Source organism: Microcebus murinus, chromosome 15 (genome assembly GCF_040939455.1).
Source record: "Microcebus murinus isolate Inina chromosome 15, M.murinus_Inina_mat1.0, whole genome shotgun sequence".
NCBI classification, from domain to species: domain Eukaryota; kingdom Metazoa; phylum Chordata; class Mammalia; order Primates; family Cheirogaleidae; genus Microcebus; species Microcebus murinus.
Window position 1 is genome coordinate 2694808 of NC_134118.1, and position 20832 is coordinate 2715639.

A 20832-nucleotide genomic window follows, 5' to 3' on the forward strand; every position below is an offset into this window, starting at 1 on the left:
TGTTCTCTTCCTTAGAGATAGGGGTGAGGGAAGAGTTTGTTGAGGAAAAAGAAACAAGAATTGCTAAAACTGGTTAAGAAAATGGTCACTTGAGTGTTTAAGTCGCCCATGGCTTTTGAGGAGCAGAAAATTCTATAAAGATCATGAGGTTTGCCAGAGCTTTCCATCTGTTTCCAGAAGGAATTTGTTTAAAGTCATATGTAATTTAATAATATTTCACTTTAAGATGGCAGTATTTTGAAATAAATCACCCTGTAGTTATTACTAAATCTTCTATTTTTTAAAAAAAATTTACCGTGCTAGAAACATTTGTTGGACTTCATCGATTGTGATTTATTATTTATTTGCTATATGAAAATAGTCTGTTAAAAATTGTTTTTAGTTTACTTTATAGCCCAGTATCCAATAACAACTATCAACACTTGATTAGCTCTATTATTTCAAGCTGATGGCACTTATAAATTTATTTGACTCTTGCTTGTGTCCAACTTGCAGTAACATAATCTTTTATAAAAACATCTTTAAAAGTTTATCATTTTTAGCCTCTAGATTTAGAACCATCACAAAACCAGTGATTTATTTAAGTGCATTAGTTTTTATTCTAGATGTGTTTCTGCCACTCAGAAACTTATTAAATCAATTACTATGAAAGGGTCATTTCATTTATTTTCCATCAAATCCACAGCCCCAGCATATGTAACTGCATTTAACTACAGAACTACTAATTATGTATTAATACATAAATACATGATTACAGAAAGTACCTAAATACAGAAGAGCATAAATGCCTGTATGCATCATCATTCAGATATGAATGTCCATTTGAAATTGAGTGGAATTGTATCAAGATTACATTTCACTTCTACTGATTCAATTTTATGAGTTCAGCAAGAAGGAAAAAAATGTTAAACTCTGTGGTCAGTTACAAACCACTTATGAATGTGCTGTATATCCTAGAGTGAACCAAAGTGGGTGGTTCTGGATGTACCATGCCCCCTGTTGGTTCGAGTCCATGTGTGTCTCTTATGAGACAATATCTCATGTGCTATGAGACTAGGGCTTAAAGAAAAATGGCCTCTAAACCATGTCAACAACTTCATTTGGTGTTGAATCAAAGAAACAGCCAACACTTCCACAAATGAAAGAGATGACCAAAGATATTTTTAAGTGGGGCCTCCTGAGGATTGTTTAAGATGATGCCCTATTTCCCTTACGTCCTGATATTAGAAGCTACCCTGTGGATGAGCTGCAACTCCACTCAAAATTAATGACAGATGGATGGTATTTTCAGCATAATTTGAATTTCCTGGTTTCTTTCTCATGTTTTCTTCCCTGCTGTTTCTGTGATCCTTTGCTGAACTTTAGCCTGTACTCAGCATGTGCCACTGCCAGCTGAGAAGACCCATGGGGAAGAGATGAGTGTGCTATAAAGTCAGAACAAAAGAGTCAGCAGGGCATATCAGTCTTAGTATGGTTCAGGGTAGTACCTTCCCTTGGAAAGAGCTATTTATGAAACAAAATAGTTCAGTTCTGTTACATGTGCAATTCTTAAGAACCGCCCCACCCCTGCCTCAAAAGCCCCCTTTTTAATTGTTTCTAAGAAGGCAGCCATGTCCCACTTAATTGTTAGGTAGGCCTAACCTCACTGCCACTTTTCAACTTTAGTTTTAAAAGGACCATTTTATAAAAGTACACTCTGCTCTGAATTGAGCTGGGATGTGAATTTTTATTGTTAGCTATAGTTGTTATACTGTGAAAATAATTGTCTTCAAAAATTTGAAACTTCTTTAGTCATGAACCAAACATTAAAATAGATTGTTCAAAATTATAGAATGAATTTGGGTATTTCTGAGCACACACAATAATGGATTTCCTTTGGACTAAGTGGTCTGAGTTGCCTTCTTATGGTATAATTATGTATCTGATAAATTGAAATTCTTCAATTTTCTCTTTATGTGATTCAACTGTCAACTGAATCTGAAGTTCTGTTTGCATCACTGTTAACCAAAAGTTACACAAGTGTCATCTGGCTTTGCAGATTCTCTTGTACTAGATCATGGTGACACCGAGATCAGAGGTTAAGCGATGGCAGCAGTTAGTCCTCATGTTAGTTAGCTGGGCCCTTTCCAGGTCTCCAAGAGAAGTTTTCCTGCTGTTGCCTTGGCCTGGCTCATTCCTGCTCAGTACCACTGAGAACAGAATTCTCGGAACAGTATGGTCTTTCCCCACTTCCCATCCACAGTTTGTCCTGCAATTGTGCTGTGTGAGGCTGTGCTGTAGGCACACTAACAACAAAAAGAGGAACTTACAGAGAAAATCCCAACAGACATAAAATTTGTATCACAGATCCACCAAAAGTCTTACACAGTTCTAATTAATAAGTATTGGTGTATGTCTCTTCACAAATAATCTACTCTCCTGAAGTTGGGTGCTCTGGGCTGGCTGTCTGGAAGGAGGCTACTGGCGAGTGTTCATTAGCTCCTAAAACATAGGAAACCTGTGTTTCTTCCTGGTTATAAGTAGGTTGCATTTTCCCCCTTTTGGGACAGTACCCACTCAAGGTTTATGAGCTAGTTCACTGTGCTACAGGACGTTGGCCAACGTTAGCACTAGCTGTCCTCTGAGCTTTCTCCCCCAAGCTCCTGCCTCCTAAGTTATGACAAAAGAGCTACATGTATCAGAAAAGGGTCAAGAGCCTCTTCTCTACTCCCAACTCACATTCTTGTTCCAACTTGAGGATCATTACATATATCCAGGTTCCCTCTGTAATAGCAAGAATTATGATCTGGACATCTACTTGGGAGGAAAATTCATACTTGAGGTCATGGGAAAAAATCATATAGGGGGTATACTATGTTGAAAAGTGACCCCCCTCCCTCAAGTTCATGTCTACCTGGAACCTGTGAATGTAACCTTACTGGAAATAGGGTCTTCGTAGATGTAATCAAGTTAAGATGAGGTCATATTGGAATAGGGTGGACTCTAAATTCAATATGACTAGTGTCCTTAAAAAAAGAGGGAAATCTGAACACACACACAGGGAGAACACCATGTGAAGGCAGAGGCAGAGACTGGAGTAATGCAACTACAAGCCATGGAATGCCAAATATTGCTGGTAATCGCCAGAAGCCAAGAAGGAGACATGAGACAGATCACCCCTCAGAGCCCCCAGAAGGAACCAGCCCAGCCGACACCTAGATTTAGACTTGTGGCCTCCAGAACTGTGAAAGAATAAATCACTGTTGTTTACAGCCACTCAGTTAATTTGTTATGGCAGCCCTAGGTTGCCATATACTAAATACAGGGAGTTAGAACTGTGAATAAATGTTAAAAGCCCTTATTAAGTTATCTATACTATAAAATGAAGCAATAAAGATTAAACACCAGTTAGATTATCAGTAGCATTTAATGCATCTTAAATTGGTAGTAGTGGGGGCTATACAATTATTTCCCATTTATCATTACTTATTTGATAAAGACTTCTCAGGATTTCCTTCTCCATTGTTTCAATAAGATGTCTGTCTCTTTATTTTCCTTTGTGACAGATAATGCAAAGTAAGAGGCATTTTTCTTCTGGGTCTGCTTGGTATAGAGCAAACCCCCCCGCCATCCCCACTGCACACAAGACTGAACACCCCAAGGAACAGGACTCACTCTGCCCTGCTGCTTGGATCATTCTCAGATTCGCTCGGGAAATCCACACCACATCTTTGCTGTATACTTTATCTTCCTTTCTCTTCCCAAACTCCAGTTTTCTCTCCGTCTGCCCTGAAAAGTGCTGGCCAGGATGGAGCGTGGGTTGGAAGGGACTGGCAGGGAGAAGCTGGAACAAATCATGGTGCCCAGACCCTGACTGTTGGCACATTGATACAAATTCTGCTAGAGTTTCCACCAGTTTGCTGGGGGTCTGGAAACATCTTTTCATGAGGCCCTTAAAGCAGGACCTTTTCTTGGTTTAGAATCCCAGTAGGAGAGGTTCAACATATGCACACACTTAGGAAATGATGAAAAAAAAGAGTCTACCTAGAGTGAAAATTAATACAATCACTCCAGAGAACTGTTTGGCAATATCTCCTAAAGCTGAACATAAACATTACCTAAGATTTAACAATTCAGCACATTTGTGCAACCGAAATGCCTATGGTATGTTCAGCAAAAGACATGTGTAAGTGTGTTCATGGCAGCACAATTTTTCATATCCTCCAACACAGAAACAACCTAAATATTCTTTTAGAACAGAATGGATAAATACATTGTGATGTGTTCATAGAGTGGAAAACTATGCAGCAATGAGAAGGAACACATGCAACACATAGATGAATGCCACAAACATAAGGTAAAACAAAAAAGGTAGACACAAAGCATACATATTATGTGATTCTATGTCAAAAAGTTCAAAAAGAACAAAAACAGGACTATAGCGTTTGAAGTAGTAAGTATAAGGCTGCTGTTGGCATTCACTCAGGACTCCCTATGTGCCAGCCTTCCTTCTTCAATCCTCTGGCCAGGAGGCCAGCCTTGTTCAGTTCAGATTGTAGACCAACCAAGAATGATGAGACAGACCACCAAAGACTTTGACAAGAGCTTTCCAGAAAAATCCTTAAGATATGTAGAGTCCTGATGACTGCTTTGGCAGGCAGCACAGATCGTTTCGTTTCCATAAGCCTAAACATGCTCCTGAGCCTTGGGACATTTCAATATACGATGTGTGGCTCCCTTCTGGCTTGAGCAGAGCTTCCCTTTAGACCCCATGTCAAGTCAGGGTCTCCACAAGAAATCTATGGCATACACAGATTATAATAACTTGAGAGGGATTTAATGAGGGGACTAACGACAAGTGATAATAACAGCTGGGGCTCTTAGATTCCTACACCTGGCAGGGTGAAGGGGGCTGGTAGTTATAGGAACTTGAGAGAGTCCTGTGGAGAAGGCCACCTGGAGAAGAACTGTCTGTCACCTTAGCTCAAGGGACATAGTGGTCAGAAGCAACTTCTCAGGAAGGAAGCTGGGGAAAAATACCCTGATCTCACCCTCCATTGCAAGTGCCCCCAGAAGTTAGAGGATGGGGAGCCCCTCCCAGGCTCCTGGCCATCTGGAGGAGGACGCATTGTGGATCTGGGGACCAGCCAGAAGCAGCAGGTGCAGACTCTGTGTGTGCTGCACGGAGGTCACCGGGAGCCCTGGGGCTGCACGATCCTTGGCCAGGCCCTCTGCATCCTGCCTTTGACAGCCCAGAGCCTTGCCTGGATCACAAAATGGGTTTATATTTGCCTAATTAGCTTTAAATACAATCTCAGAAATGTATTGGTTACTGTCATGGTCAAAAGGTATACTTAGATAAGTTAAAAAACTGAAGGAATTCCTTGTACAGGATTACCCTGGAAGAGAAACACAGCATTTTTTTTTTCTTGTTTGAAACATTTTTCCTTAAAGTTGGTTAAATACAAATGTGACAAGATTTAAAACCTGCCAAGTTGTTGAATGTGAGCCCACGGTGGGTGAAGAGATGAGGCCTGAAATCAAGACAGGAACAGGCAACAGCACATTAGGGGCGGGAGACAGGACTGTAGTGTCTGCTCCCGCCCGGAAACCCTCACGCCGCCTTCTCTGAAAGGCAACGTGCCATGCCCTGCAGCCCTAGAATCCCAGCGCACATTGGAGGACCTTTCCTTTACCTGCTTTATACTTAACTTAGACTTAATGATGGAGAAGAGACAGGGAGAGCATTTCTATGGTTATGGTTAATATACATTTAAAACGTGAATTACTTTGGGGGGTGTGGCATATACTCAGAAATGTGCTAACATAAGCAAAGAGCTCAACGAATTTTCACACCATGGACACAACCAAACAGATACCAGGGTTTGATGTCATCTGGACCCTGCATTCCCCTAGCTGAAAAGTTAGGCTGAGTACCGCAAGAGGAGTACGTGGCAGCCACCATGGGGGCGAGTGGGCTGTGTATCGGACCAGCTGCTTGTTGCTGGTGCACTCGGAAAATGATGGATTTTCCTGAGGAGAAAAATTATCACAGAAAAGTGCTTGTGTAAAGTTCTGGAAAGGAAAAAAAAACAAGACAGTTAAATGGGACAGAATGAATTGAAGATTATGCAGGAAGCGTTATGCCATATTTTATGGAAATAATGGCTCATGGGTCATTGCTGTCAAACCTTTACTTGTCTAGAAGAAGCAAGAACCATTAAAAATGTCAAAAGTAACAGTTGATTCTAAGGCACGACTTGCTTGAGAGCAGAAATGTTAATGTCAGGGATGGTTTTAGTGTAAAAAAGACGGTGTGTTTATACAAACCTAATTGAAATCTTTGGGTTGACAATGGGCTTACTAAAAATGTTCAGTCTATTTTTGCTACTTTATCACCTGAAATCCAATAGAATGAGTCAGAAGGAAAGTGATCTAATGCATGTTGCCTTCTGTGAAATCCACTGTCACAGTGGACTGTGGATTTCATGATACTGACCATACTTTACATATATTGGGGTTTTTTGTCCACTAATAATATTTAGGGTATGTATAACCACAAAGGAAGTTTTGGTGGTACGGCCTGTAGTAATGAGGCTTCAGGTCTTGGGGCTTATCCTGCTTTCTGGCTTTGTTTTCCATACAGGAGCACATAACTGGCCAGCAAATATATAATGGTTTAGATGTAATAATGGCGTAGTCTGACTTCCTAAGCTGTCCCTCACTTTCTGAAAACCAGATTCATTCAAAAACTTAAAAACCAAATAAATATTCCTGCAAGTGATTACTGCATTCCAGTTGTCATCTGGCTTGTAATGACTGGTTTTCAGTGTTTGGTGATGGCCCGAGCATAAAATAAATCTTGTTCCGACCCTCCATGTCAGCACAGGCATTAAAGCCCATAAACCATCCTCTGCCTTGCTGTCATTGCTGCGCCGTTGTCAGTACTGGCTAATATAAACCTGCCTGGCTGGCCTGGCAGTCACCAGACAGACATTTCATGGTTGCTCTTCACGAATCCAGATGAAAATGATTATAAACTACAAGGGCGCTTTTGGTATGACCTATTAACAGCCATGCTACTTTTTGATGGGGGCAGCGGGGAGCATTGGCACCAGTTGGGTGAGAAGCGGGCACTGCCTCCTTCCCTGAGGGTGATGCCTTGGTCACTTCTCCTCAGCCCCAGGACGATGTGTGCTCCCCTGCCCAAGTCTCCCACACTGCTGTTGCACTGGCCGCCCTCATCCCTCCACTGGGAAAGAATGCTCGACATTCAAGCTATTCCAAGCAGCATCCTTAATGTCTCGTTTCACTGGTCCGCTTCGCACCGCGGTGATCTCGAGCTGTTGGTTCTCATGCCTCGGCTGCTTGTCTTGGCAGCTCTCCTTGTCTTGCCAACTGGACAGAACCCGGCAGCAGCAGCCACCCCTACATACAAGGGCCACGCCTGCCATCCTTCTGCCTGCGGGATGCCCACAGAGGCCTCTAGGCAGGGCCAGAGGGAAAATGTCCTTCATGTTTCACTTTCTCCCTCTCCACGTTGTGAGGAAACTGCTGAAGGAAAGATTTTACTCACAGCCTTTTGGGAAAACATTGAAGCAAAACATAGGAGGAGCGTGGGCACAGCTGAGTCAGCAGTGGATACCTGGGGAGGGGCACCAGGACGCCCACCTGCTTCGCCGGCCACCCCTGTGCATGGTGGGAGGTGGTGTGCTTTCCAAGTGCTCATCGTACGGCCGGGCTCCACCCCAGGGGCAGGAGCAGCAGTCCAGCCAACCCCCTCATAATTTCAGATGCCCAAGGGGAGGGGAGCGGGCCAGGGAAGCACAGCTTCAAGGTAGAATTTCCCCTGAATGAGTGATAGTATTGAAAATCAGACTATAGAGTTTGAAAGCCAAAATGTAGAATGCAGATTCCTGGCCCCACCCCCAGAGTCTCTGATTCAGTGGGTCTAGGGCAGGGCCTGGGAATTTGCATTCCTAAAAATTTTCCAGGTGATGCTGCTGCAGGTTTAGGACCACTTTGGGAGCTACTGCTCTACACCCTCATGCTGTGCTGCCCATCACCAGGGTTACTGGATGGCATGAGGAAGGTCGCCAAGTCCGTGGTGCCACTGGAGCCACCGTTTGAGGAAGTGCCACGACAGACCCCTTCCCTGCTTGGCTGCTGTGGCCTGGGCAGCTGGCTGATCAGAGATGTGCCACCAGACCCATCTTCACAGTGAAGACTTGCTGACACAGAATGCAACCACCAATGGGCCGCACTCGGGGATGGCAGGGTGGAGACACACTCATCGAACGCTGCCCCAGAGCGCAGCTACGTGCATGTCTTCAGCCAGCGCCGACTGCAGAGCCGCAGGGCTGGCGCGCCGCCGTGGGCAGAGCGCTGCCTGCCGGTCAGTCTGCGAGGCTGGCCAGGCGCCGGCCCAGCGCCGCTGCTGCTGCGGTGACCGCTGTGCGTCCCCGCTCCTCAGTGGCCGCTCGCCGCTGTGAGTGCGGTAGCTATCCAAGCTGCCTTGACGCCGAGGAATCACCTGGCAGTGCCGGGACTTCCGAAGAATGGCGGGTGCTGTCCGTTGGCACCCTGGAGGCAGGTCTGGAGACTAACTGGGGGCAGCTTGGTGGGCGCCCCCTCTGGAGCCAGTCTGTGGGGGTGGACGCCCCGTCTGGAGCGAGTCTGTGGGGGGCGCCCCCTCTGGAGCGTGTCTGTGGGGGGCGCCCCCTCTGGAGCATGTCTGTGGGGGGGTGCCCCCTCTGGAGCGAGTCTGTGGGGGGGCGTCCCCTCTGGAGCGAGTCTGTGGGGGGTGCCCCCTCTGGAGCGTGTCTGTGGGGGGCGCCCCCTCTGGAGCGTGTCTGTGGGGGGTGCCCCCTCTGGAGCGAGTCTGTGGGGGGGTGCCCCCTCTGGAGCGAGTCTGTGGGGGGTGCCCCTCTGGAGCGTGTCTGTGGCGGGAGTGGGGTGGGGTGGGGGGGACACCCCCTCTGGACCGTGTCTGTGGCGGGGGTGGGGTGGGGTGGCGCCCCCTCTGGAGCGTGTCTGTGGCGGGAGTGGGGTGGGGTGGGGGGGACACCCCCTCTGGACCGTGTCTGTGGCGGGGGTGGGGTGGGGGGGACGCCCCCTCTGGACCGTGTCTGTGGCGGGGGTGGGGTGGGGTGGGGTGGGGTGGAGGGGCGCCCCCTCTGGAGCGTGTCTGTGGCGGGGGTGGGGTGGGGTGGGGTGGGGGGGCGCCCCCTCTGGAGCGTGTCTGTGGCGGGGGTGGGGTGGGGTGGGGTGGGGGGGCGCCCCCTCTGGAGCGTGTCCCCTCCGGGGCGAGCCTCCAGGCAGCGGAGAAGACGCTGGGAGGGAGTGGGGAGAGGCGGCCGCCCCGCAGGGAAGGCCCGGGCTGCAGCCCCCACGGCGCCCAGGCGTCGTCTTGCGACGGGCGCTCAGCGGCTCCTGGCGGGCAGATGCGCGTGACCCGGAGGCACGCGGCTGGCCCCGTGTGCTCGGGGCGAGGGAAAGGGAAGTCTGCCCGCTCCTTCCGAGTGGTCCTTGTGGAGCAAGCCGCGCCAGCCCCACACCTCGAGAGGCGGTGGCAGAACGGGCCTGAACTGCTGGTGTTCTGGAAGGTGCCAGACGGAAGAGCACATGGTTAACAGCTACCACTCAGCCTCGACTGTGCTGCCGGTGGGACGCGATGCTCAGGAAGGGCTGCCCTCGCCGGCGGGTGCGGTGCGGGACTAGCTTCCGCAGCGGCGCCACGTGGCAGCAGAAGCGATTGCAGCGGCGCGTTGATGGCTTCTCCTGAGCTGCCGTTGTCCTTGGACCCAGTAAGTCTCGGGTTCATGGACAGTTATGAAAGGGGCTACTTAGGAGAGTGATGTTGTTTTATGTTTTGACTTATTATGTGAGAAAATAAAAGAGATTGACCGGGTTTGTATCTCAGTTTGTGGTTCATACCAGTTTAAATAGCTTTGAAAGTGAAAGGACCATCATGTTTTTTTCTGGTTGCTGAAATGCCACAACCAAGCAATGCCTCAATAAGCATTTAAAGCACAGATCCCACGCCCAGGCCTATCACAGAGTTTTCACTTACCTATGGGGAAAAACAACTGTGAGGTCAGCATTCATAAAGGTAAATGTATTACATAAAGGTACATTTATTATTTATTATTTTTTTATTCTGCTAGTATGTTGTTACATCTTTTCCTACTTTTTTGGTATGAACATTTTCTCCCTCTTATGAAATGTTAGTGATTTTAGATGGTAGGATTTTAAAATAATGATTTTGTTTGGCAAAATAGATATTTGTTAACCTAATAACAAACCTCTCAAAATGTTTCTAAATTTTACATATCTATGAAATCTGTTGAGTATGGAATTCATTGATCTGGTGACTCATTTCTAATGTAATTCAAACTACAATTTGTAAAGCACTGAATAGTTTATATAACATTTCTGTCTCAAGTATTTTTTAAGCATTAAGAGTGGAACTTAATGACAAACATAGAGCACTTTTATGCTTTTCATAACTGCCCCTGCAAGCCAGCTATGTTGTTTCTTTTTTACTCAGGGTAAAATCTGGGTTAAATCTTGTGATTTATCTAATCACCATAGATTTAAAAAAAAAAGAAAAGAAAAGAAAACCTCTTCTGGTCACTTCCAGTCACCACAACAGTTTAATTTGAATAATCCAAAGGCATACATCTATGTAAAAATACTAACTCCAAATCTCTGGGTATGGATAAAGAAAATGGCATTGCACTCTAAAAACTTTGTCCAAAGAAATTCTCCCTTCTATTTTCTTTGGTTAACCATTTTATACCCTTGAGATGGTATTGAGTTGAGTTGCAAAGCCGTCCTTGGCCACCTTCCCCGAGGTCCTGCCCAGATGTCCCAGCACCTTGCCCTAGGAGGTGGCCAGATTGGCCACCTGCTGTTCTGTTCACACCTCTGGTTTTTATCTCAGTCATCCCCTTTTGGAGTTCTGTAGTTGTGTATGTGCTGTTTTTCATCCTGGGTCATTTTTTTCTCATCTGTCAAACGAGGACTCGTAATTTTACAAGGTTGCACAGTGAGGAAAGCCCCACTGAATTCTGCCTCTAGAGTCGCGCATCACAGAGCCAGCGCCCTTAGAGCTGCAACAGGTCTCAGACGTTTCAGGCTAATTCCTTCGTTTTATAGATGACTGAAATGAAATACAGGGAGTATAAGTGCCATGATGAGAGCCACAGAATCTCTTCTGAAATAACTGTGACAAGAAGCCTTTACAACATATGCGTTGATACAGATCCAGGCCGAGAGGGGCCCGAGCTTACACAACTGGGGAGTCCTCTTGTAAAAAGGAAAATTACAAAATTAAGTGTAGATTTGTTATTATTTGGAAAGATTAGAGAAATCACAACGAATTACAAACTTCTAAAGCCTATAAAATACCACAAACAGCATGAAATCCAAGAAAATATCATTTTTATTTTATTACTTAATTGTCCAACCCACCTTCATACTTTCTTTTTTCCTAATATTTTTGGTTGCATCCTCTTTGATTGCCTTTTCCTGTTTAAGGAGTTTTGTAATGTCATTACTGTAGAGAGAATAGTGAGATAATTCAGTCTTTCCTCTAGCACAATTGATAAAAATTTGTTTGCTATTGATAGTTTGGAAAAATTTCAGTTTTCCAACTCATTATTGATAATGTCATGTAAATTTAGTGTTGTCATGAAATTTTGGATAACTTCTATCAAATATTTTTCACATTAGCTGTAAGATTTGGAAAACTTTTCCACAGACTGGCTTCTGACTCCATCTTTTTCAAATCTTTATTCTTTTCCTCCTCAGGTACTTCCAGTCCCAGGCACTCTGGAGCATGTTTAGACAGACCATGTTTGGTGTGTCACCAGAATGGGCTTTCTGAGCATTCCTGGAAGCAGTGTCTGCACCAGGATCGCAGCGAAGATTTCACTGTCCCTGGAAGCAGTGATGAAATGTGTAAATATAATCTCAACTACGTGTATCCCAGTCTTCCACCTGCTTTGACTTGGGGCCCAAGGGCTGTGTCCTAGGTGCACAGGTACACATGTGCATGCACACACAAACACACATGCTTGCATGCACATGCACACATACACCCCTTCACAACTCCATGTGTGTCTCCTTGCCCCATGAAGCAAGCCATTAGTGGCTTCACTCAGCCTCTCAGCTCTGCCCTTAGGAACAGGCAACTGTCTCCAGGGAAAAAGGGACTTCCAATGCTGAGTTCAGTTTTCTCTTTTGAACCCTGGCCCAGTAATTCTTCACAATCTTGTTAGCACCTGAGCCTCAAATTATTTCCACGACCAATTTTGGGTCACAATATCTATCATTCAATAAAGAAATGACCACACTTCCTAGGAGACGAGACAACATGTACAAACATTAGTTGAAACAACTAACAATAGCAACAGAGTCACAAAGACCTCAGAGAGTGATAGTACAAATTTTAACAGATATAGGAAAATTAAATAGAAAAATCTAATAGAAATACAAACTTTCATATAACTACTTTTACTGTGTTCAAGGAGATAAAAGACAATATTAAGAACTTTGGCAGACATGGGAGGGTATAATAAATATGCTACAAAAACCAAAGGCAAATTCCAAAATTGAAAACTTTCATAATCAAAATTAAGAACTCAGTGGATGGATTTAACAGCAGATTAGTCATAACTGAGGAGAGATTTAGTAAACTGGAACCAAGGTTAGAAGAAAACATCATAAGACAAAGAATGGAAAAATACAGCAGAGTCAGTGAGAGAGGATATGGTAATAAAGTTGAACATCAGCAAAAGAGGAGAGACTACGCAAAAGAAATTCTGGAAGTGTAAGGATGTAGGAAAAAACAAACTCGGTTTCTCCTACTATACTCTGACAACACAGAACACTTTTGTGACCCCAGGTTTGTGGAATTGTTCCCCACAAACCAGGCAGTTCTGCAGGGAATACCAGCTGTTCGTCGTCTAATTCAATTCAATTCTGGCACTGTCTACCTGGAGATAGCATCAGACCCTGCGGGTTGAGAGCCCACAAGACCGTCCTCCACTTCTGATGCGATGGAAAGCATGCGGGGCTGGGGGATGGCCAGTACTTCTGACCAACCAGCTATAAACCCAGCTTCCCACAACCCCTCCTTGGGTTTAATTAATTTACTAGAGTGGCTCGCAGAACTCAGGGAAACACTTGACTAACACTTGCTCATTCATTGCAAAGGATAGAGGCGAACAGCAAGACAGAAGAAACACAGAGGGCAAAGTATGGGAGAAGGGGCACAGGGCTTCCATCTGCATACACCACCCCCCAGGAACCTCCCCATGTTCAGCTGTCCAAAGACCCCAGAACTCAATGCTTTTGTGTTTTCATGGAGGCTGCCTTACATAGGTGTGATTGATTGGATCATTGGCCATTGGTGAACAACTCAACCTTCAGCCCCTCTCTCCTCCCCAGAGGTGGGGGAGGAGGATGAAGAGTGTGGGGGATGGTGCTAAAAGTTCCAAGCCTCTAATGAGTGGTTGGTTCCCCTGGCAGTGAGCCCCCACGATGAGGCTATTTAGGGTTCCACAATCATCTCATTAGGAGACAAAAGGCTCTCCCTTCACTCCAGAGACTTCAAGGATTTTTGAAGCCATATGTCAGAAATTGGAAAGAAGACCAAATATATGTCTGTATGTTTCACCATATTGTAGGAAGCAATATGATTAAGAACTTTCCAAACAAATTACAAATGTAAAAAATCTGAAACAAATCTTAAATGTCTTTCTCTCTCTCTCTCTCTCTCCATATATATATATATGTATATATATATACACACACACACACACACACATACACATGTATATATAATTTATTATCTTCATAACATGGCTATAAAAACAATTTTCCCTACCTATTGTGGTTGTACCCTCTTTGATTACCTCCTTATAACATAAGGGTTTTGTAGCACTATTTTCTGTGGAGAGAACAGAAAAATAATTCAGACTTTATTTTAATATGGTTGATTAAATTGTAGTTTTAATTTTTGAAAGTCTATAATTTTTTTCTTTTTGCGACAGTCTTACTCTGTTGCCCATGCTAGAGTGCTGTGGCATCAGCCTAGCTCACAGCAACCTCAAACTCCTGGGCTCAAGTGATCCTTCTGCCTCAGCCTCCTGAGTAGCTGGGACTACAGGCCTGCACCACCACACCTGACTAATTTTTTCTATTTTTTTAGTTGCCCGGCTACTTTCTTTCTATTTTTAGTAAAGATGGGGTCTTGCTCTTGTTGAGGCTGATCTCGAACTCCTGACCTCAAGCAATCCTCTTGTCTTGGCCTCCCAGAATCCTAGGACTATAGGCGAGAGCCATCAAGCCTGGCCCAGAAAAATTTTTTTACTTTCACTTTTCAAGTCAGTATTGGTCATATTAAGTAAAGTTTAAGACTGTTGTCAATGGCCGGGCGCTGTGGCTCACGCCTGTAATCCTAGCTCTTGGGAGGCCGAGGCGGGCGGATTGCTCAAGGTCAGGAGTTCAAAACCAGCCTGAGCAAGAGCGAGACCCCGTCTCTACTATAAATAGAAAGAAATTAATTGGCCAACTGATATATATATAAAATTAGCCGGGCATGGTGGCGCATGCCTGTAGTCCCAGCTACCCGGGAGGCTGAGGCAGAAGGATCACTCGAGCCCAGGAGTTTGAGGTTGCTGTGAGCTAGGCTGACGCCACGGCACTCACTCTAGCCTGGGCAACAAAGTGAGACTCTGTCTCAAAAAAAAAAAAAAAAAAAAAAAAAAAGACTGTTGTCAAAATTTGGGAAAACTTTTATCATATATGAACTGTAAGATTTCAGGGCATTTTAGTTATTTTTTTGGTCAATGACTAAGCACATTCTTTGAATTGATGACTTGCAGTAGCTATTTTAGTCAGTGGCTGTTATAGCCACCTTTTGTAAGTTTTATGCTATTGTTGATCTAAAAGGAAGAATCTGACAACCTAAAATAAGTGACTGAGGCAAAGATCTCAATCAATGGAGGTTTATTAGGCCAAAGTTGAGGACGTGCCTGGGAAAAACCCAAACCACAAACAAATCTGTGGCTGTTTTTCTGGAAGTGAATTTGGAAGTTTCAGCATTTAACGGGAGTAGAGGATACAGAAAGGAAAAAAAAAAATAGCAGGAGGTGGATGGGTAGTGAGACAAAATGGTTACATTCTTGTGAGGCCCAGGAAAATCTACACTTTACATAAGGTAAGGTGAATGTTAGAAGAGAAAAAGGGAGTGAAGGAAGCATCCATTATGCAGCTGCTTTTGGGTCGGTGGAAGAATGTTTGATCCCATCTTGTCTCTGTTCCGCACCTGGGAAGATAAACGTATAATTCATTATTAGTGTGGAATCAATAGACTTTAGTTTTAGGAGCTAGATAGCCTGGGGATCTAAAGTTATAATTTACACATCCTTGGTTATGGGAGGCCAGCAAAAAATTTCCTTAATGAATGACCTGTGGGGTCCCTTCACAGGTGCCTGAGGCCTTTACCTTCCCTTTTGCATAGGGAGTTAGAGGGGGTCCTGATATTTTTATTTTCTTTTACAAAGCTGAGGCAAAACTATTATAAGTAGAAAGCTATATTTACAGAGCGAGTTTATTTGGGCAAAACTTAAGAGTTGCAACCTTGGAGCATAGATTCAAGTGGCCCTCAATATGCACTCTAATTAGCAGCAGTTACAAGTGGATTTTTAAAGGCAAAAAGGGGGCCAGGGAGTGGGCTGATACAAAGTCATCTGTCATGAATTCTCATTTGTTTACAGAAATAACATTGATTACTGATTGGCTATACATTGTTAAGCTATACAGTGTGGGTTTTAGTGTCTGCTGTGGGATTATTGGCTAATTTACAGTTAATTATGGCAATACCAAGCAGTTTCCAGAAATGAGTACGTAGCCTGAAGGAGGGGAGTAGGACATGACTGTAGACTCATTTTAATGTCTCTCTAGGCCTGATAATTAAAAGGATTTGCATTACTGTTAAAAGTTCTTTTCTTTTCTCACTGTTTTCATTGATATAACTAATTTGTCTCAAATTAAGACATTGAAATCTTTTATCTTTCGTTTCATTGGTTACGATACTGTGGCTGTGCAAAGCTATGACATTTAAATCTTATTCCTAATATATTCATAAGATTCTTGCATCTTCATTGATTAGATTTTCCAATAATCCAATGGCTTATTCATGATTTTGACTTAATTTATCTGTTCTTTTTGATGAATTACTTTTTGAATGATCTGGACATTTTTTGTTAAAATTCAGTTCTATAAATCAAATAATTCCTTTAATTCCATCACACATCTTTCTTTTTACTTTTGTTCAAATTTCATTGAATTTAATGTGAATTTTTCTCTCAGTTCCTTAATAAATTTAAGCTTGACAAAATAAGACATCTTTCATATACATCCAATTAAGGCTTCATTTGTTTTATTAAAATGTTTCATCTTTCTAAATCGCAGACAAAAATGTGTTCATATTTTATTAAATATGCTATTCCCATCAAAAAAGAAAAAAAGCATAACGAACTTTTGTTTTGACAAGATGTTGATGGCCTGTGCGTACAGTTTTACATAATTGATGATTGGAGGATTTTCTTTCTCCTCTGCTACCCACAGCAGGGAGCTGCAGGACACACTCTTATCTCTGGGCCTGATCTCTAAGTCTCAGTGCTGTGTGAGAGACACAGTGTGCTACAGGGACATTCCTAGGAGCCCTCCCTACATTGGAATAATTAGCAATCACTTAACAGTGCAGAAAAGTGTCTGGACGTCACAGGAAGTTATTTCATGAAACCTAAACTAATTAAATTCCCAACTCAGCTGTCCCCTTACTGGGTCCCACATGGCCTACAGCCACCCCAGCTCACCCTGCCGAGCTGAAATGTGATGGATGGGAAGGAAGTAGGGAAAAAGACCTTAATTCATTGCGTTAAAGTATCTTCCTTTTGAAAATTCTATTACATATGAACATATAAGCACAGTGTGAGGGCCTGCTCAAGAAATATATGCTCCTGTTGACACTTCCCTGTGAAGCTTGAGCTTTGTTTGTTTTATAGTAAATTTTCTTGGACACCTATTTATTCATTCATTTGGTTGTTTTTGTTAATTTTCTAAAAAATCGTCTTATGTGCCAGCCACCAGGAGTGATAGAACACCATGTGTAAGTAATGCCCATTCTCTTTTCCCTCCTCCCCCGTCTTAGCTGCTCCTGCCGCGGTGCAGAGGAGCGGCAGGCCTCGACCTCCTACAGCGGTGCATTGCAGTGGGAGGCGAAAGTCCTCGGACCAACAAGGAAGCAATTCAAAATATTGGCATTGAGAAAACAAATGACAAGTCAGATTATTTCTAATATCATACCTTGCTTTTAGTAAAAATCAAAGGAAGATTTAATCAGATAGGAAGCCAGTGGATCATTAAAAATGATGTTGATTATTGATCATGATGTAATTTTTGGCATACAACTCAGAAAAAGTTCAAAGAATAGAATGGTATCACTTTAACAAATTCTTCATTTAACCATCTACTTGTTTATGTGAACAAGGTTTCTTTGTGTTTGTCTGTGTAAAACCAAAATTAATAAAAGAATTATTGCTGAGTTCTTTTTTATTCTAACAATAAGTAGTTTTTGCCCAGGGATGCATAAATTCAATTAAACATTACATACTGACACATATATGAGATTTGTCCGGAAAGTATCCAGCCACTGTTAACAAAACCAGAATGGTTTACACGACATCGATGTAACCTGGCAGCCAGGGAGCGTGGACTGGGACGTGCATATGTGAACAACAATGATGACTTCACGGTACTGGTCAGTGGGGCACTAGACACTGTTGCGTGAGTGTGTGCATTGTGTGGCCGTCGTGTTCAAAATAAGTGAGTAGAGCAGTGAATCTGCATCAAATTTTGTGTTAAACTTGAGCACGGAAACAATTCAGATGATTCAGAAGGCTTTCGGGGACGATGCAATGAGTGTAGCACAAATAAGTGTGGGACAAATTCTCCAAAGACGGTCGAGAGTCTGCTGAAAGTGACTGACATTCTGGAAGGCCTGCAGCAGGCAGAGCACCTGAGAATGTGAACGTGTGCAGGTCAGGTTAAGAGATGCTGGGAGAACTGTGTGAGGTCCCAAGGTGCCTACTTTGAAGGGAACTGAGGTGCCATTGTCTTCTGTACAGTGTTTCTTGCATCTTCAATAAATGTCTCTATTTTTCTTATTACATGGCTAGATGCTTTCTGGGCACACCTGGTATATGGAAACATTTTTTGAAAAGTTTGAAATGGGCCAAAAGATTACTGGGTGTCCTGTGTAGCTCACCCTTCTAGATTACCTCTGATTTTCATTGTCTTTGAGCTACTTTAGAACTCTGAAGAACTTCAGTTGAATAATAATGCAAATAATTCTTGACCAAAGAAATGAAGAATTACGTCCAGTGGTGATGCAATTAATTATTGGCCCTGTGGATATTGACATACTTTATATCAATTTATGAGTTTAACATTTGTCATTCTCTCTCTCTCTTTCTTTCTCTGTTAAATTTTATTTTGAACTGATTATAATAAGTATCTCACTGGTTCCCTCATTGGTTAATGATGTAAACAAAATCTCTGATGTGTTCATTTAATGAAAGTCATGAGGATTTTACCTTTTAAAATTTTCTCTCTCTCACATACACATGACAGATAACAAACACGACCTGTGTGCTTTCTACTTTTGGAATTTATTGAGGTTTTATTTTTATCTAATGGCCACTGGGGTTTATGCTTTTTCTACCATAACATGGTATTTTTAAGGTCCAAGGCAAATAACATTATGAATTCCTCCAAATTAAAAAAAAATCCTGATTAAACCACTTCAAGCAAATCCCCAGGGCTATTTGGAGCTGTATGGATGAAAACAAAAGTTTCTATCAATAAAAGGCACCTGTGCAGGTGAGTGCATGGAAGTGGAGGTAGGTGGAGAAGTCCTAGTCCTTTAATTTGGCAGAGTCTCACCCATCCTGCTCTGGGCTGACTGCGAGCACGGGGCCTTCCCCGCAGCACTCACTCCCCAAGTCCCCGTCCAACGTCTCCACCAGCAGGATGGCTCCAACTTTCTATTCCCAAGAATTGTTTCTGAGAAGAAATAGTCCAAATCCTAGTTGTCGATTGTAATGTTTTGCTTTTTGCTGTCTTTCTTTTTTAATGCATCCAACATCTTTTGAGTGCAACACACTCCCCAACAGCCTTCCTCCCCACGCCGCCAGCCCGGCCGTACAGAAGAAAGACAACAAACTCATTGTTTACAGAAATCAAACTCAGGAGTGATTGATTTTGTCTGGAGCCAATCATTCCTACCCACAAAGTAACCAGAAAATTCCTCACAGCACGTTAACCTCACAACGAGGCAGAGGAAGCCGAACTGTTGTACAGCGACTCAGACCCTCCCGGGGGCGAGTAACACCCCAGCCTATGGTCCTGCCAGCACAGTGCTGTAGCAGACTGATGTCTCTTCTGCTCGGTGTGGCTGGGCTGACATGGGCAAGGGACAGCTGACATCAGATCCTTTTCTGGGAGCAGGTTTTAGCGTGGAGTGGAGAGGGCGTGAGGGCACCTGGTGCTTGGCGGAGAACTCCTACGAGTATGCGTGTCGTGCCTGAGGGAGGCGAGGAGGCCACAGAGGGAGAGGAGAGTGGGGAGGATCCCTAAGGGGGCCACAAGGGAAAGTTCCACAGCATGTCCCAGATGCCTGGACAGTTTTCGTGCCTTCTCCCTGTGTTGGGAGGATCTGTGGGCTACAGAGTGTCTGCATTTGTCAGTGCAGTTATGCCCCGGGGCACACTCCTTACATGTGGGTTTCCTTCACCTCCCAGGGCTGCAGTCTGTTTGGGAGCCCGAGGCCTGGCGCCTTAACATGTTTCCCCCAAGTCTGGATCTGTTCATCTGCATCCTACCCAGTGCTGGAAGCTTCCAGGTGTTAATTGAAATGATGTGTAGACACCAGGTTCAGGTGGAGTGGCCGATTGTAATCTGGTTGGCCAAAACACTTGTTGGCAGTTTCTTTCTTAACTCTCCCATGCCAGTGGAAAGCAAGCCTACTGCCAACCCATTTGGTAAGAGAGCGCTAATGAACTTCCAACAATGGTGCCATCCATGTCAGACCTCAGTTGGAGCCTGAGTTTGTTAGCTTTGACTTCGAGCCAGCTTTCACACATACACGTGCATATTTGGTAACATGTTACTTCTTTGCCATTCACCTGTTCATGAACCCATCTTTTTACCAGCCATCCAGAAAGCTTTTAGAAAAGGTCAGGGTCCTAGTATACATCTCCAATCTTCTGTTAACAGAGAAGCAGATTCTCATATTCAAAATAAAGCTACAATTTATGTGAAATTTTAAGAACAAGACTGCTGAGTGCAAAGTCTGGGCACATCTGGTGAAGAGGGTGCCTGGTCATTCTCTTGGCAGTGGTGTGCTGCAAATGTTAAACAATCAGCTTTCCAGGAGTAAAAAGCCCCACTCTACAGCATTTGTCCATTTCTGTGGTTTAAAGCTTTCCTCCATGGGTTGATTTCAAGCTATTAACACAAGGGCATTCAATGTGAAGTTGTGAAGAGAAGCACATAATTGTCTCTCAAAGCCAGTGGAACATGTGACTGGCTTTGGGTCTATTATGTATCATCTCTAAGCGCAAATCAACTTAAACAGAAGAGAAGTGGAGTTTATGCAGTAATTGGGATCAGATTTGGGGGTGGGGTTAAAGAGGATCTGACAGTGATTTTCCACATTCAGATTTCCCAAGAACTATTTTTGGCAGAGTGAAAGGATGGTCCAGTAGTATGAGACAG

At 43.8% G+C, this 20832-nt stretch overlaps 1 long non-coding RNA gene across 1 annotated transcript; it reads left to right on the plus strand.

The window, feature by feature from the left end:
- Positions 1–8456: 8456 nt before the first annotated feature.
- On the plus strand, positions 8457–17636 carry LOC105873495 (uncharacterized). Its single transcript, XR_001155067.2, has 4 exons — positions 8457–8572; positions 9585–9785; positions 11794–11943; positions 17207–17636. It is a non-coding gene; the product is annotated as an uncharacterized LOC105873495 (long non-coding RNA).
- Positions 17637–20832: the final 3196 nt, after the last annotated feature.